The 5,482-nt window shown below is 35.8% G+C and overlaps 1 pseudogene across 1 annotated transcript; it reads left to right on the forward strand.

Annotated features, from left to right (window-relative positions):
* Window positions 1–1,750: 1,750 nt before the first annotated feature.
* On the forward strand, window positions 1,751–4,223 carry LOC146926459 (cytochrome P450 monooxygenase 76AD131-like; annotated as a pseudogene). Its single transcript, XR_015008127.1, has 3 exons — window positions 1,751–2,620; window positions 3,199–3,722; window positions 4,155–4,223. The product of XR_015008127.1 is annotated as a cytochrome P450 monooxygenase 76AD131-like (transcript).
* Window positions 4,224–5,482: the final 1,259 nt, after the last annotated feature.

Genomic DNA, 5,482 nt, shown 5'->3' on the forward strand with positions numbered 1-5,482 from the left:
TTAATGACATGTAAAGAGTTAGAAGAAATGGTGTTTATACCTGCTGAAGTGGATGGATGAGAGGTGACATGGTTGGAACTGACAGGGGTTGATGCTGAAGCATTTAAGTTTGATTGCTGAAGAAGGGATACAAGATGAGTATATTGCTCTTGAGTTATACCAGCACTTGAAGAGGATGAAGAGGCCTCAGCAACATTATTCATAGGCTTTTCATCAGATGCTTCATGAATTGAAGCATTGGCAGAAGACTTGGGCTTGATGAATGGCGGAAATCCATGCTTTTGATAACAAGTATCAACTGTATGATTGGTACGGTGACAGAAGGAGCAGTACCTTGAACCCTTGCCACCAAAATTACTTTTACCACGCCCATAGCTTCGTGTAGTATCAGTAGCATTCACCAGAATATTAGAGTCATCATGAGGAGTTGGAGGAGTAATCTGAACATTATTACTTTCTTCTTGAACCACAAGAGAGTACACTTTATTGATAGAAGGAAGAGGATCCATCAATAACACTTGAGTTTTTATAACAGAAAATTGTTCATTCAAGCCAGTTAAGAACTGAATCACTTGATCCTCCAAACGAAAGGCACGTGCAGAACGCATAGCTTCACATCTGCATTGGTGAATGCAAGTACAGAGAGGCATAGGTCTGTGGGAGTTGAGTTCTTCCCATAAAGTTTTCATCTCTGTGTAGTAATCAAGAACGGAATTGGAACCTTGCTTGAGATTGTTGATAGAGGAACGTAACATAGAAACACGAATTCTATCAGCTTTGGAAAATCTATCCTTGAGTTCTTCCCAAACATCAATAGCACGCACATGAAAGATAATAGTTTGAGCAATTTGGGGAGAAACCGAATTGAGGATCCAAGAATGGATCAAATGGTTGCATCTTTCCCACGCATTCCTATTCAAATCATCTTCATCAGGTTCAGGAGTAGATCCATTGATGAAAGCAAGCTTATTTTTGGCGCCAAGTGCTCGTTGCATGGATCTGCTCCAAGCAAGATAATTGGAACCGGTGAGAAGAGGCGTGACGGTAACTGTATTTGGACCTTCACTAGGATGAACGTAGAAAATGGAATCAGTGTCAGCATGTGGTTGTTGACGAACCATGGCGAATCAAGGAAGAACGAGAAAACAGAGACGTAGAAAAATCTGGAAAATTTCCAGAATTGCACCAAAAACGAACAAAAATCAATGAATTCACAACGAATTCAAAGAGAAGATGATGAATTCACGATGAATTCAACGAAGAAACTATGAATTCGCAACGAATTCAACAAGAACGAGAAGAAAATTGCATGAGAAATGCAGCGGAAACTGGATCGTAACAAACTCTCTCTTCAAAGAGAGCTCTTGATACCATATTATGAAACTGAGAAACAAAGAGAAATTTTCATTGATTGAAGAAAAGGAGTACAATTACTATATATACACATTGCATTGTACTATCAATCTACTAAGATTGTACTACATTACAGTTACTTGTACTGCAAGTAACTGGAGAATGTACTATGCTATTGTTACTTGTATTGCTAGTAACAGGTGTCTTCTCCTCATTGGTTGGAGAAAGCTCATGGTGTAATAAGCCCCAACCTTGTGGTCCTTTGGCTCAAGCTAAAGTAGGAGTATTGGAATACTACCATCCAATTTGTATTTACTCTTATAAAAAATTTCCATCTATATAAACGTAGATACCCTCAATTTTCCTATATATCGAGTATAATATTCATAAGAAAGCCATGAACTATATAAAATTTGTCCCTCTCATTTTTCTTCTATATGCTTGCATTCATATCCTAGCCTTTTGCATAAGTAGAAAAATCACAAAATCTCCAAAGCTTCCACCAGGTCCTCTTAGTTACCCCTTAATAGGAAACATATTGCAACTTGGTAGTTCAAAACTTCACCAATCACTTGCTAAACTCTCCAAAACATATGGACCAATTATGACGGTTAAAATGGGCACTATTACCACCGTGGTAATTTCTTCTCCAAAAATAGCCAAAGAAGCACTTTATAAAAATGATCAAGCTGTCTCTAATAGATTTGTATTAGAGACAATTTTGCATGATAAATATTCTCTAATATTCATGCCTATTTCCCCAAAATGGAAAACTCTTAGAAAATTTTGTGCCACAACGATTTTCTCTGCTAAAACATTTGATTCAACTCAATCACTTCGTTTAGAAAAATTGAAAGAACTAGTAGTTTACTTGCAAGAAAATTGTAGAAAGGGTAAATCTATTGATATTGGTGAGGCTGCATTTACTACATCTCTTAATTCACTATCAAACACTCTTTTCTCTGTAGACTTGGCTAGCTTTACTTCTAGTTCTTCTCATAAGTTTAGAGATATTATTTCCACTATACTGATCGAAATGTCAAAGCCCAATATTGCAGACTATTATCCTATTTTGCGTAGAATTGACCCACAGAGAGCGCGACGAAGAATGAAAAATTATTTCCAGAAGTTGCTTACACACTTTGAGTCTATCATTGAAGATAGAAGTAATCAAAGGAAAGATTTTGTGATGGAAGGAAGTGATGTGTTAGACTCATTTCTCAATAACCCCGAATTGACATCACATGAAGTGTTACATCTATTTCTCGTAAGAATCGAATTCATCTCAAAAAAATTATCGGTTTTTAATTAAATTTTTAAATTTAGTTGCATCACAATCTTTGATATTACAACGAATTGTGCTCAAATTGTATTTATGTGGTTTAAATCATGATTTCATTACGCTCAACGTTTTAATGTTATAATTAGGATAGCGGCCACACACGTTTTTTTAAAACCCTATTTAAGTGACATGTTTAATTTTATATATATATATATATATATATATATATATATATATATATATATATCATTTCAAAAATTGGCTAAGGTATTGTAGTTTTTCAATTTGGGGTTCTTAAAAATTGTTAATTGTAAAGTTTAAGAAATATATACATACAAACTTGGCTAGTATTCGGTTTTCTTATAATTATTTGATCATTATAAAAAACTTTGCTAGTATTGGAGCTTCTATCTCACACTTGCTATATCAATACGTGGAGGATCATAAATTCCACGTGAAGGTGGCCATGTAGATCATTATCAAACTTTGGTCTACTCTAACTATATATTTTTCCACAATGACGATTTCCTCATTTTGTTGCCGCATCCCATATTTTGTTATAGGACTTGTTTCTGGCTGGAACAGACACATCGTCAGCCACAGTTGAATGGGCAATGGCAGAGTTGCTACAAAACCCAGAGAAATTGAAGAAAACAAGAAAAGAACTTCAAGAAGTACTCAACAAAGATGAAGAACCTAAAGATTCATATATTACTAAGCTCCCTTACAAGCTGTTGTACAAGAAACCCTTAGATTGCATCCACCAGTCCCATTATTAATGCGCAAATCAGTTACGGAGGTTAACCTAGGTGGCTACCGCGTACCCAAAGATGTATTGCTTCTCACGAATGTGTGGAGCATGGGAAGAGACCCTAGTATTTGGGCTGATCCAAATTTGTTTCAACCTGAAAGATTTTTAGAAAGTGGAGACGTTAGAGAAGATTTTGGGTTCATCCCATTTGGTGTTGGTAGAAGAATTTGTCCCGGTGTTCCATTTGCTCATAGGGTTGTCCATACCATGTTGGCCACTTTGCTTTACCATTTTGATTGGAAGCTAGCTGATGGGGAAAAATATGAAGATATGGACATGATGTTGGATTAATTATTTAATTAATCAATTATGGATTGACAATAATCAATTATTATAAGTTAATATTATATTATAAATTATGGTCTATTGTGTTAAGCACTAATTAGTTGATGAATTTAAGTGATTGGGCTATTGTTACTAAATGGACCGTGATGGGTTGGACCATTTAGATAAGCCCAATGAGAGGACTCTGCCCTCAGCCGTTTAGCTATTTATTCGTCATCCCATCAGACGGTTAATTATTCTGAACATCATTGTGAAAACCTAAAGCTAGACGGAATGAGGGTAGTCATCCCTCTCATGCTTGTCGGCGGTTATCCTTCATCAACCTAATATAAAGGTACACAATTCTTCTTCCTTCTTTATTATTGATAATATGCTATAACTTGTATCTATTGATCTATGGCTAAACACTAAAACTTTCATCACATGACTGAAAAATTTGGGATTACTTCGCACAAAGTCAAGCCTCTGATGGCTATTCCCATAATTAAATAACGAAGAACTAAATATTTATGATGCCTTTAGAACTAAATATGCGTGTAATAAATATTTATGATGCCTTTAGAACTAAATATGCGTGTAATAAATAAAACAACTAAAAAAATCAAGTTATTTTGTCAAAAAAATAAATAAATCAAGTTATGGAGGATCAATTTTTAATTTTTTTTTAAATTAAGCACATGAAAGCAATTGCTTAAATGAAGGTTGTTTTCTTTTCACATATATCGGAACTTGTCATTATTTCATTATTGGTGCGAAGTCAAATATATTGTTTGTTGTGATTTCTTTTGTTTGGTTACTTTGTTTGGTCTAGAATATTATAAATCAAATATAACTTAAAAAAATGTATAAATAAATACAAATTTGATGGTTTAAAATATCAGTAAATATTAACTAATTTTGCTCTATTTAATAATGTTAATATCTGTAATAGAGCTTTTGGGCATTACGCACGGATATTGATTGACGTTGATTTATCTAAGCGAGTTTTTGACGAAATTATTGTGGAACGGGAAGGTTTTGCATATAAGGTGGAAGTCCAGTACGAAAGACAACCTCTTTTTTGTCATCATTGTTATGTGATTGGGCATTATGTAACGATGTGTAAATGGTTTCCCCGGAAGCAACTAAGGATGCTCCTGACCGTGGCAAAAAACCGATGGTTGATGAGCCTATCACACAGACTCATTCCTAAGCCAACATTGGGTGCCCAGAAGGGATGTTGGTGCCTCTACCTCCACATAAATGGTTAACTATGTTGCTACTACAGCCCCATCTTCCACAATAGGTAGTGTGCACAATCTAGAACATTCATCACTTCATTCTGCTGTTCCTAATGATGTTTCTGTTGTACCCGTCAATTCCGACATCTCTGCCAACACGTTCAGCTTTTCATTGCACAATCTTACAGACGAAATCCCTCAAGGTAGGTTACCTCAGGGAGTTAGTCCAATGTTGTAGGAGGTATCTGAAGTAGAGCATGATGAAGTGCATTCACATGGAGTAGAGCAAACACGACATGACACTTGGACCGTTCAGGCTCTAGAGATTTCGGTCGTCGCTTCCCCGTTGACAATAGAGCACGTTGACATGAATGATGACGTGCATTTTCATGGAGCAATTACAAGTGGAATCTCAAGACGAGAAGGGGCAAGAGATTTCACTTGTGGCTGTTCCACACCCGTCTTTTGTAGAGCACGATAACGTGTATGACATTTTTGTTGCTGCTATTGTCGTTACGATAGGGAGCGAAT

The sequence above is a fragment of the Medicago sativa genome, chromosome 4, assembly GCF_051527215.1.
Source record: "Medicago sativa cultivar Bolivia chromosome 4, Bolivia_mono, whole genome shotgun sequence".
In the NCBI taxonomy this organism is placed as follows: Eukaryota; Viridiplantae; Streptophyta; class Magnoliopsida; order Fabales; family Fabaceae; genus Medicago; species Medicago sativa.